This window comes from Artibeus jamaicensis, unplaced genomic scaffold (genome assembly GCF_021234435.1).
Source record: "Artibeus jamaicensis isolate MK-2021 breed Jamaican fruit bat unplaced genomic scaffold, CSHL_Jam_final contig_233, whole genome shotgun sequence".
NCBI classification, from domain to species: domain Eukaryota; kingdom Metazoa; phylum Chordata; class Mammalia; order Chiroptera; family Phyllostomidae; genus Artibeus; species Artibeus jamaicensis.
Window position 1 is genome coordinate 14,057,073 of NW_026521486.1, and position 13,058 is coordinate 14,070,130.

Consider the following 13,058-nt stretch of genomic DNA (forward strand, 5'->3'; position numbering starts at 1 on the left):
CGGGTTGGAAGATGCAGCTTTGAACCTTAGCTCTTTTGAAGGCCTCCCTTTCCTCTACTATGAAATGGGAATACTAGCATTTGTTTGGCTGCTGTGTTGTCATGAAAGTTGAGTTTCTGCGATGCTTAGAACAGGATATACCAGAAAGGAATTCTTTTTAATTTAAAAAAAAGGTATGTATTTAAAAAATTTTTTCAATTACAGTCGACATACAATAGTTTATTAGCTTTAGGTGTACAAGAGTGATTAGTGATTATACAACTTACAAAGTGATCACCCAATAAGTCCAGCATCCATCTGACTCCTGTTCGAGGTGTGTTTGTGAGACACGTGGGTGATGCCTCACAGACAGGCCATAACACTGGGGGCTGTCCTAATTGTCTCATCTTAAAAATGGAAAAACAAACCCACCAAACATCACAACCCAAGTTATGGCAAAACTTTAATCCCACAATGCCTCATAATACAGCTCTTCAAGTTGAAGTTACAACAAAACTTTGAAAGAACCAGCATGTTCTTTTAGAGATTTTCCTTTCAATGAAGAAGGGAAGGTCCCATTTGCAGATATGGCTAGGTCTTCAATCTTCAAACAGAATTGCCGATGGCCTTTGATATCGGGAGGGAATTCAGGGAAGCATCTCAGCTTCCAGGAATTAATATCCTGATGAATGCTAGTTGTCAACAGTTCTCAGGTCAATATTCTTTTACCTAAACTATGGACTTGTCACTCAAGCCACTAAAATCATGAGCTGGGAGAAAATCCAGGGGTCCCACTATTTCCAGTGTTGAAACCTAACTCTTTGCTTTCCTATGACAAGAGAAGACCCACTGCCCCCCTTGGTGAGCAGCCCTTGTCTTATGGTTCCAGACGGCCTTTGTGAGTTAGTTAACCTTATGTTCTGACGACAGGGTAGGGCTGGAAAGAAACAGTGCTGTCCTTCCCACAAGGTGCAGAATTTTAGGTCCTGTGTTGCTTGCAAGCTGGAAGAGGCAGGGCTTATTTAAAAAAAATAGTAATAATAATAATTTTAAAACTTTACATGGCTGTCCAGACTAAAAGTAAGCCAGTGTCCTATTTTCAATGACAGCCAGAAACTCTCTTATAGGAATAGACAGATGTTAATTTTTGTTGCAGGGAAAGTCAATTTTAGGAATAGGTTACAAATCTTTCAGCGTGGAGGACAGGAACCTGAAGGGTTCTGTCTCTTTATTGTGACAGTGATTTTCACCCCTTTTCTTTTCGAAATAAGTCCCCTGGAATCGCTTGGCGATGTGGGAAAATATTGTGACAAACACGCCTGTTTACGCTTGCGGCAGGGGCCCCGGTTTTGTGTGCGTAGCTTGTTGCTTCTGCCCGTCCTTTTCATGGTCGGCGGTCCCCCACGACAGCTCAGATTCCTCCGCTGACATCTGTTATAATGAGAGCCCTGACGGGAATAGATTTGCAAAATGATGGACTCACAATAGGACGGGAACTGTTCCCCAAACTTCCCTTGAGATAAGCAGATGGGGTCTGAAAATAGAGCATTTGAACTGATTAGGTCGAGGTGAACGCATTTATTCAGTGCACACTGAAGAGCTATTCTGCCCCTGCCCGCACCCCACCCCAACTTCTCTCCCTCCCCCTTCACCCCTCACCTCCCCCAGTGCAGAAATAGGACGGTTTCCGATGGCTTCCTTTGCTGGCCTCCGGAACACTTGCCTGGAGACAGGCCTTCCCAGTTCCTAAAGCAGAAGCATGCTGGGTACTTACCTTGTGCCAACTGTCTGAACAACAGAGAAAAGCCACCCCTCATGCCTCATAAAGAGAAGCTGGGGCAACACATGGGGCTTTCCCACTCGTCACAAATGACGGCTGTTTGTGCTAGTTAACCTTTTCCAAGCCTGGGTCAGCTCCTGCTGGGAGGCAGGGCACTGCGCAGAGAGTGAAAGCCCGGCAGGCCCCAGAGTCGCCAGCACGCCGCGGCCCCCCAACACAGGCCACTGCCTTTGCAGAATACCAAACGACCCTGCGTCCGCTCCTCAAAAGTCAGCCCGGCTCCATGTGCCGGCGACAGTTCAGATTCCAGAGGAGAAGGGCCTCGGCCTCCAGGAAAACTCCGCAAACGCACCCGAAGACTTGGACGTCCTGGTGTGTGGCTCACTTGCTCCTTTCAGAGGAATCTTTGAACAAGGATTTAGCTGAATGTTTTCCATTTTGGGCTTTATTATTTTCAGTCTCTCCACTGGTTCCTTTAGTATAAAGACAAGACATGTTTGCGTTTTTAAGCCTCAAGTCAAGTCAGTAAAACATTTAGTAACTTGTGCCTTAAGCCTATTGACTGAACCAAAACTAAGGGCAGTTGTAAGAAACACACCTAAAACAAAAGCAAACTAAGAGGACAGCTAAATAAGGAGCAGAACCATAGAAATGAAGATCATATGGAGGGTTAGCAACAGGGGAGTGGGAGAAGAAGGGGGGAAAAGGTACAGAAAATAAGTAGCTTAGATGGTAGGTAGAAAATAGATAGGAGGAGGGCGAGAATAGTATGGGAAATATAGAATCTAAACTTGAGACACCTGGTCATAAAGTAAAGCGGGGGGAATGGTGGGGGAGAGGGTGTGCAGGCTGGAGGGGAATGAAGGGGGGGACTAGAACAACTGTAATGGCATAATTAATAAAATATATTAAAATTAAAAAAAAGAAATACATTCTTAAGAGCCATTCTATGGCTCTCTGGGGACAGTTTTGACAGTGTCAGAGGGGTACTGCTATCTAAGAAGGTGTGATGAAGAAGGGTGCCCACAAAGGGAAACTTTGAAAACAACTTTTCAGAGGAGGAAAAACAAGAAGCTTAAAAAAGATGGGCGTTCAATGCCCAAGTCAAAAGTTGGTTTCGCCTCACCATTGGAGTAGCCGCACATCATAAAAGGAATTAGATTTCTGCCAATTGCAGACTGAAAAGATCAGTGGAAATGCATTTATTGCAGCTGCCAGGATTCTGAAGAACAGAACTCACACCCTCTAGTTCCTGCCAGAGAAACCCAATGTCCATAGGGCTCAGATTCTCACATCCCCTCATCCCTGGCTATCTCCGACTGCCAGCCCAGACCTGTGGGTTTCGTGCTAACTCAGCACAGTCTGTTTATGAGGTAGTATTGTTCAAAATTGGGTGTTTGCCTGGCAACCAAGATCCTGAGAATGAAGAAGGAGCCGGGGCACAGTGGAAATAGTTCATGAATCATGAAAACAGTTAGCAATGAGGTGCTCCAACCCTGGGCTACCGCAGCATAACATTTCAGCTCTTATGTTCTGAAGAAATCTGCCTTGGGGTTATACCCTGGTTTATCAGAAAAATCATAGGGCATCCACTAGAACTTAACACTTGTGGCTATTCATAGTGGTAAAGAGAAGAGTGAAATACTGAGTACAAAGGTTGGAATCTTGAGCTACTTTTCTTTGGGATTATTGGAATATTTGAACAAGATGTATGTAAGGGACAGGAATCATCTCTGTTTAGATGTGTCCTTCATGGAAGCTTGTAGGTGCTTGGAGGAAAGACATTTATTTGTCTTTATAAGATCATGGGACAAAATATTAAATTCAGTTTGCACTGGTGCTCTTTCAAAGGTATTTACTCTCATAATCTTTTGAAAATATTAAATGGTAGAAAAAAGACTTAAGCCCCAAATTTTTGAACTTTGGTTTTGCCACTCATTGTCTGAGTCTTGGTGCTGTGCCCTGAATGTTGTATTCCCATCAAATTCACCTATTAAAGACCTGACCCCCAGTGTGATGGTACTAGGAGATGGAGCCTTTGGATGGTGACTAGGTCATGGGGCGGAGCCCTTATGAATGGGATGAGTGCCGTTATAAGGAGAGACATGAGAGAGAGGATCTCTCCTCTCACCTTGTGAAAATATAGCAAGAAGGTGCCTGTTGTAAGCCAGGAAGCCAGAGTGATTTAAATATGCTTTTTAAAAATGCAAACTTGTTTTATTCTGCCTGAAGATTGTATTTCTTCTCAAAGGTAGCTTGGTAATTTTGTTGAAGATTAAAAGATATATGATGGCAAGTTCTGCATAGTTGAGAGACAAAACACACCAGGGTGGCTGGTTTCTTGTAGGTGGCATAGTTGGTTAAGAGAGTGGTGTCTGACCCCAGACTCCCAGGGCCACACTCCCATTTTGCCTCTTACTGGCTGTGTAGTTTTGAGAAATTATTTAATTACTTGATGTTTATTTTTCTCATTTGTAAAGTGGTAACACTAGCAGCACTTATCTGATAGGGTTGCTATGAAGATAAACTGAGTTTGTCTACACAAAGTCCATAGGCCAGTGCACTAAACTTGATCTGTCATCGTCATCATCATCATCATCATCACACTATGATGAATGACTTTGATCCCAAATCTTTGCATGCATTAAGGTGAATTCCTAGAGGAGCTGAATTGCTGGATTAAAGAGCATTTGCCACACTGCTTATGACTTGAGAATTCCATCTAAAGGGTCTAATAGTTAATTGTGCAGCTGGGCCAAGTGTATTTTGTGATTAGCATCCCTTGGACTCTAGAGAAAGAAATTCTGGTCAAAACCAGATCCAGATGCTGTGATGCTGAGCTTCCCTTGAAACTGTGACATCCCAGGTTGTTCCTGAAAATATTTCCTGGAGATGTCCTGTTGACCGTCTTCACACTGTGTTCACCCACATCCTGTCTGTAGATGGATCTGGAAACGGTACTTCTGTTCTTTCTGCCTTCGAACAGCCATTCATCATGAGACACCCCGTCAGGGAACAGCCAGGGTTATTGTGACAGATAAAGCTACTTAGCAGATCATACATTTCAAATAGATCAAAACTGACATGGTCCAGTCTTAGTGTGTTATCGGGCTGACAGTCATTCTGGTAAGTGGCAAGGTTGATGGCTACCTGGGTTTTCTGGGTTTGATCACTGGTGGCATTTTAAGGGAGAAGTTGCCCTAGTTTAGCAGTTACTTAGTGGGAATTGGGGATGGAAGCATGCCTCCCTGGTTTTGAAACTAAAAGGGCACATCTGGAAAAGGCAACCACGCACTTCTTGCTTGACCCCACTTTGTGCCTAGGAAGCGTGATGAGGCCCTGTTTTTGATTCCTCCCTGTAGACCTAGCTCTTCTCCCAGGCAAAAGGAAGAAATTGGGGTGGCAGGAGAGACTTGAGTCACTGGGCTTGCTTCTTCTTTCAGCTTTCTTTGTAGCTGTGCAAAAAAAAAAAAAAAAAAAAAAAAAGGCCAGAAAACAAACAGATGATAAAAGAGCAAGAAATCCTTGAAAAAGGATAGGCAGGATGGGTCTTAGGGGTTGTGAAAATAAGTTAAGAGAGAAGGTCAGATTCTGTTACACTTTAAACCTGCTTGAGCTGAACAGAAAGACAGAATAATTGAATTACATTGGCAGAGGAAAATGTTTGGAGGAGCAGGGGCTACGCAAGGACTATGTTCACCCAAAGTGTATGACACATGCCATGTCCCCAAATGTGCCTGTTCAATGAGTGGATGGATGAATGAATGACGGTGACAATAAGGTCTCATAGGCCTGGGGTTTGATCTTAGCTTTATCACTTATTATCTCTGTGGCCTTAAGCAAGTCCCTGACCCATTCTGAATCTGTTTTCTTAATTTAAAATGAGACAAATAATACTTTATTGAGGATTATTAAGAGGTTTAGGATAATGCATATAGGCACTCAGTGTAGAGAAGCGACTATTTTATATTAACATCACTTAAAACACCGAGTTGTCAAACTCTTGGAATATGGACATCCCTTCATGATGTTAAAGTAATTTGCAGTTAACCATCCTGATAGGATATGTATTATTAGCCAAGAAAAATATATACCAGCTGAAATCAGTAACATTCTTGAATGAATTTTTATTACATTAATCACAACACATCTATATACCCAGGTAGCCATATGAGACATCTGTTCTCTCTGCAGACAAGGCACAGTGCTTATATAAATTATTATGGGCTCTTGCAAAAGCCACACAGGTCTCCAGGTGGTTGAGAGCCACAATCTGAAAGGATTGAGCTCTAACTATAAGTGGGCCATCTTTATAAGAGGGGATTAATTTACCTTGCTATGGATACCATGCCAAGTTAGATGCCTGAGATGGCCTCCCTGCACAAAGGTGGTCTTTCAGGCTAACATCTTACGAAATTGGTACTGTTGTCCTCTCTGGGACTAATAGGTTTGTGTTTTTCTAGCCACAAGAACCGGTTAGGTGCTGACTCCTTGCATAATCTCCTAACAGTGAAACTAGTTGGGAGTCTAAGCTGACCTATTGAAGCTAGAAGAGTAATCTTTATGGACATTTTGTTCTCTTCTGAGCTTTCCAGTGAAAACCATTGTGAACTTGAATCTTATCAGAGCCTGAGAAGAGGGCTTGTGTGTTTTGAGAAGTAATTTCAAGGTGTGTATGGTATAGTGGCTAAACAGAATGGAACCGGGGAGGAGTGAAAGCCAGTTGAAGGGTACGTATTAGCTGGTTACTGATGACAGCAACTGGAACACAGTCCTCTAGGGGGCCTTTTAAAATTGAGCCCTGAGACACGAAAGAGTGGTGAAGGGTTGTCCCATGGGATTTTTACTTCTTTTTCCTTCTGGGTTTGCATCTGTGTTAAGATGGCTGGATGGGGCTGTGTTGGAGAAATGTGGGAAATGTGAGTACAGTTGAATTACAAGATTGCCAGGTAATTCCTGAGTACAGCTGGTGTCATAGCAAGGGCTGGGTCAAAAAGGTGACCTAAGAAAATGGAAAGTGGAATGCAAGAGGTGCCCAAATAGTGAGATGAAGCACGACCAAGGGGGAAATAGAACCAAGGTCCTTGTTGGACACTTCATCAACATTTGTTGAGCACAGTCTGTGTACCATGCATTGTGTTTGCTGCTGAGCTAGAAGGTTTAATGGAGCACTGTGCATGCCATAGCCTACAACCTATAGCACAGAGAGAAGCATGACAAGACAAAAGAGGATTTTACTGCCTAGTAGGAAAGACAGGTAAGCACTGTAGTAGATGGAAGCATAAAAGCTTCTCACTGGGAAAGAAGGGACTTATCCTGTTTGTAGTCCTGGGAGGAAGGATTCACAGAGAAGGCAATGAATAATTAAGCTGGGTCTTGGAGGATGACTAGGAGTCTAGCAGGTAGTGACAGGGATGAAGAGCATGGACACAGTACAGAGAAAGGTAAAAAAGTATGTGTGGTTGAGCACACTCATGAAGTCTTGGCATTTCCATTCTTTCTCTCAAGGGTACCTGGCTCAGGTATTTTAGTTACGTTTTTTTGGGGCTTGTTTTGCTTTTGATCATAAGGAATAGAGTTACTCTTGAGAAAGGTTCATTGTATGGTAATATGTAGGAAATCAGGGGTTACACATAGCAGGGATCTTTCATAGGCCAGAGATGGTGAACTCAATCCTCTGCCCCTGAGGCTCAAAGAGAGTGAAATCTCCTCTGTTTCCCTACACCCACTAACTGGCACAGCCTGGGCCCAAGAGTTGTGGGTATTTTGTTCCTCTTATAAGGTGCTACAGCCCCATCAGACATCAAGGTTTTCCAGTCTCCTGTGATCCTTCTTCTGGGTCTTGCAGGTCATTTATATTCACTACTCACTCTCCACACTGGTCAAATGGAGCTTGTTGCTTGTTGCTTTGAGCAATGTCTGGCCACTTCAGCAGCCACCTCATCCCTTTTTACCTTCAGGGTCAGCCTTCTTTGGTACCCATCTCCTGCCACCACCGGACAGTCCAGTGCCCTTTGCCTTCTTTGCTCCTCTTCTGTAAATCTGCTCTCAGAGCGGGACCTCGTAACCATCACTTTTATCTCATCGTGGGTTGTTCAATCCATGATCTTGTCAGCTTCATTTATTTTAGATGGGTCCTGTCATCTCCTGACTTCAGTCATCAGTGAGCAGGTGTGTGTGTGTGTGTGTGTGTGTGTGTGTGTGTGTGTGTTTCAGGTGGCTGAGGGCTGGGAGGGCTTCCTGAGACCTTGGGAAGCACACAGCTAGTAATCACACTCTTTTAAAACATAAGGCCCGATCCTACGCTCCTTCCTTTCTGTGTGGACCCGATACTTACTGTGTGTCTAATCCAGTCCAGGTTTGTGTCTCATTTCCAAAAATGTCATCACATCAACTCTGTGAGATGCTCATCATTCCTGCTTTGTGGATAAACAAATAGACTCTTAAGTAAGTGATTTGCCCAACATTACGTAAGTTCTAACAGGTTTAACTAAGACTCCATTCCGAGCATTAAAAACATACCTGTTGAGCCCTGACCAGGTAGCTCAGTTGGTTAGAGCATCATCCCAATATGCCAAGGTCGCAGGTTTGATACAGGGTCAGGGCACATAGAAGAAACAACCAATGAATGCATAAATAAGTAGAACAACAAATCAATGTTTTTCTCTCTCTCCTCGCATGATAAACTTTAAATCTACTCTCAACACATGCCTGAGATGTAGATTCTGAATCTCAAGGCAGTGTTGGGTTCAAATTCAGATTTTTTACTTTTTAGTAGTTGTGTGATTTCGAGTAAGCTCCTATAACCAGGCCTCATATTGTAGAGCTGGAATATAGGATATACAGGAAAAACAAAGAGATTAGTCTGCTTAGAATGGAGGGTTTGGGGAAAGGAAATATGGATAAAAAAGGGAGATGGGGGTTCATCTTGGCCTTTTGTCTTTTGTGGCTACTCACCATCTTCGAACATCTTCTCTATTTTGATGGTTTCTCATTGTCTAAGTTCTTTTCAAGTTGGAAGGTAAAAACCTCACGCCTCTGGGCTCTCCTGCCCATGGGATGGCCATGTGTGACAGTTTTTCCAATGGGACCTGCCCATATGAGATTCGAGTTAGAAAATAGCACTGGGAGGAGTTGGCCCCACATAGGGGAGAGTCGGACTTCTGGGTGTGGCGGGGCAATTACATCCACTTCATCAGGGGCAGCAGTGGCAATTCCTGGTGTCTGGTCCCAAGCAGGGGCTGCTGAGCAGAGGTGCCAGTGACATTTCGCTTTAAAATCCCATGGGACGGCTAGAATTCCTAGACAGATGCCCTTCACATCTAGCTTCTCTTCCCCTTCTAAGATTCTGTGAGCTACCTTATTTAATTTTAATAAATTCCTATTCTGCTTGAACTGGATAAAGTAGATTCTATTATTTGTTACCAAGGACTCTGACTGGTACAGCGTCAGCTTGTGGAGGGCCTCTGAGCCAATTTATGGCTTAGAGTTCAAAGTAACATCTGTGCATCTTTATTATGATTCACAATTTCTTTAACCCTTATATTCTGACAGAAGTGTTTCCATTTCTGCTGAGCCTTCAATGGCATTAAAATGTTTCTATTGCCTTTTCAATACTGCTCAAAAATTTTTCTTGCTTTCTGACTCATGATAAATAAACAAAGGGAAAATATAGAGGTATGATCCACAAATATGCCAATAATTTACATTCTCTTTCAGAAGAAATGAATTAAAGTTTTCAATGAATTTTTTTTCAAATCTTAAATATGTCCTTTATGGGTCTATTCTTTCCTGTAAGCAGGGCCTTGCTTAAGTCTGTCTTTAAAAGCTAAATGCCTGGGATAAAAAAACATAAGAATTATATAATCCAGTTTGAGAGAAAAGACATTCTCATTAAAAATTAATAATCCAAAGCATAGCTTGATTATATTATAGCTGGATATGCCCCAAGGCCAGCCTCTCTCGTGCCACTGGGCTGTCCTGTGGGTATCTTTCAATGAGAAAATGTCAGAAAAGAAGTTTCAGCCCATGTAACTCTCCAACCACTCAACTGAAATTGTCTATTTGATTTGCGGGTCATCATCAGCTGGATCACGCCACTCCTGAACTTTAAGCGGGCAGAGTACATTTCATGTTTGGCACCTGCAAAAACATCCCAAAGTCCTTCTTCCCATCTGCTCTCCGTGCTGTGGCCTTGACTACTTGTACCAAAATCTCAGGTGAGCCACCCTGGCTGCAGGCTGCAAACTTCCCGGTCCCTAGTTTTGTTGGTGTCAGGGTGTTGGCTTGCAGGGAAGGTGGGGGGAGGTGGGTATGCGATTTCATGATTCAGTACAATGGTTAGACCAGGGCCAGCAGAAAAAGCTTTTCGCTTGTCTCAGAGAGTTCTCAGGCAGATAGACTTGGGTGTGTGTACATTTACAACGGAAAAGAGAAGTGTATGCTGGATCCGTCTTACTCTGTCACCAACCAGGCTTGTCTAAATGTTTTCCTTCTGTTATTGCGTCATCACTGTGTGGCAAATGGACTGATTGGATGGCTTGGTCTGTGCAGCCTTGTCTGACTGCTGTCTTGGTCTTCCTTGGTGGTCCTTCTAATAGACCTGTGGCTGGCTGGTTCTCTTCCAGGGCTTTATTGCACCATGGACTGTGCCTGCGGACAAGGCTAAGCCAAGAACCTCTCCTATTAAATCTGCTGGTATCAGTTGGTGTTAAACTAATAAGTATGTTTCCTCGCTACTTTTGTCATTTGTAGAGCCCTGTTTTTCTTCAGACAATTAAAGCCTATCTATTTATAAAAATGCTACTGGAACTTGAACAGACCTTTGGTGATCAGTTTTGCTCCCCATCAGGCCTACCTCCTAAGTTCTTTGTATGTGGATTTGCTTTTAGCCCCTCTTTGAGAACATGCCAATTTCATAGAAGCAAAAAAATGTTCATCTCTTCTAACTTTCTGTTTGTTCTTAAACATCAAGAGAGAAACATCAAATGATAGTGGCTTCTTTGAATGATTGCCTATTCACAGGCTGGCTATGTTATATCTTTTACTTATAATGATAAAATATTAAATAGCCCATCAAGTTATGAATTTATTATGGTTTCAGGTCCTCTATTGAGATTTTGTTGCAGATTAAAAAAAATTTCTCCATAGGGGGTGGAGGGGTTCAGCAAAAAAGAAAAAAGACTCACGGGCATGGACAACACGGTGGTGATTGCTGAGGGGAGGGGATATGAGACTAAATGGTAACGGAAAAAACATAATAAAGATTATATATTTAAAAAAGAATTTTTTCAACTTTTGTTAAAATAAGTTTTCAAGAAGTAACGGTAGCATATTGTATATTGTATTTCTATAACCCAGTAGAGAGCTCAATCCAACACACATATACACTGCCACATGTCTTCATCATGCATGGTGTTAACTAGAGCACCCGTATAACATGCTGTTTACTCTTCCTCTAAATGAAATCATCAGTGAGCTAAAAACCCAGAAAGCATTTCTATTTTCCAGATAAAATGGAAATAGCTCTCTTCTTTTTTTTTTTTTTTAAAGAATATCATTCCATTGTGCATAAAATACCGCATGATAGTTTACTTTCTTGTTCCAAGGGAGCATTTCTTTTCATTAAATACAGTTTGCATAGACAACTTAGCATATCATTCGAAAGCAGGCAGTTTGAAAACATAATATTTGTAGTTCACACTTCTTTTTGGAAGCACCCCTTCTGTAGCAGTGGAGGCCTTGATTTGCACTTCACTGATGAGGGGCCAAAGCATTGAGGGATTTAGCTTTTCAAGCTCAGATTCAACTCCAATGTGCTGGAATGGAATACAAAGTGCAGCTCTGCATTCATTATCACTTAATTATACAATGAGTTGGGTTTTCAAAGGCGTTTTCCTCCCCAAAGCGAGATCTGTGCCAGGTACTTCTGTTGCCCTGGAAGGACATTTTCATACTTAAAAAAACTGAAGTCTTCTTCTTGTTGCAAATTTAGGAAAATTCTTATGTCATTTTCCCTCTCATAATGTATCTGAGAGCATAGGCCACTTTTCATTTTAATTTTTTCAAGAAGTTGTTTTTAAATGTAAAAGAGTAACTCCAGCCTTTGCCTTTCACATAATTTAGCTGAAGAGGAAAATAATGAAACTCAGATTGTGCTTCTCGGATTTTGAATTTATTGCAAATTTGAGAGTCACTGACAGAGAAACTGAGAACAAGGAGTGTTTACATTCTCTAGACGAGGGTTTTTCGGCCTCGGCACTGTGGATATGAGGCTGCATAGCTCTTTGTTGTGGGGCTGGCTGTCTTGCGCATTATAGATGTTTCATAGCCTCCCTGGCCTCCATCCACAGATGTCCGCAGCACTTTCTTCCCTTTCTCCCCACCCCCACCACTTGTGACAATCAAAAAGTTCTCCAGACATTGCCAGATGTCTTCTGGGGGGCAAAATGGCCCCTGATTAAGGACCACTGATCTAGAACTATGAGGGTCAAAAAGAATTATTTACATGCTACTCTTTACTTCTGAGTAAAGGTTTTGAACTCTTCTAGGTATATTTGGGAATTATTTTTGAATACTCAGTTGTTCACTTCAGAGCAATATAGCAGGCTTCTAACAGACCATTTGGATTCAGAGATTTTCATCTACAGGCATGCATACAGCTGCCTGTGGACACTACCTCTCAGCTTCTGTCACCCCAATTCTTACCTATTTTCTATACAGCAACTAGAGCGAACCTTTAAGTGACATCAGATCACATCTCTCCTCTTTTCAAACATCCTTCAGTGGCTGCCCCCTCACTCAGAGTCAATGTAAAGTTCTCAAAATTCCCAGTGGGCCCTGTATGATCTAGCCTCCTTTTTAACCGAGACTTGACCGCCCTTTGTCCCAGCTGCACTAGCCTCCTGGCTGTTCCTTGGCCCTGCTCTGCACATGCCCACCTGGAACTCGAGTTTGCTCTGTGTTCTGCTGGGAGCACCTTTCCCTCCGAGCTGCTCACACTGCAGCAGATCTCATACCCTCTCCTTTTTCCTGCTTAAATGAGAGGTCTCTCCTGTCAACACATCCTCTACTCTCGATGCTCCTCACCCAACTTTGTTTTTCTCCAAAACACATGTCACCATGCTATATAGTACTCATTGATTTTTGGCTTCCCTCCACTGGGATGTGAGCATCTGGAGGCAGACAATGCCTCTTGTTCAGAGTGTTGTGCCCGGCACACTGATTTGTCTAGCATACGTTGGTGCTCAATAAATACCTGTTGAAGGACTGAATACTCTTTCTGTTAATAAATTTAGTT

General features: G+C 42.6%; 1 protein-coding gene across 3 annotated transcripts in view; it reads left to right on the forward strand.

Annotated features, from left to right (window-relative positions):
- The first annotated feature begins 9,868 nt into the window (after nt 1-9,868).
- Nucleotides 9,869-13,058, forward strand: part of CUNH12orf42 (chromosome unknown C12orf42 homolog) — a 121,166-nt gene continuing 117,976 nt past the window's right edge. For all 3 annotated transcript variants that reach the window (XM_053661863.1, XM_053661862.1, XM_053661865.1), the window contains exon 1: nt 9,869-9,978. The gene's annotated coding sequence lies outside the window, so the exon portion shown is untranslated. The remainder of the gene's footprint in view (nt 9,979-13,058) is intronic.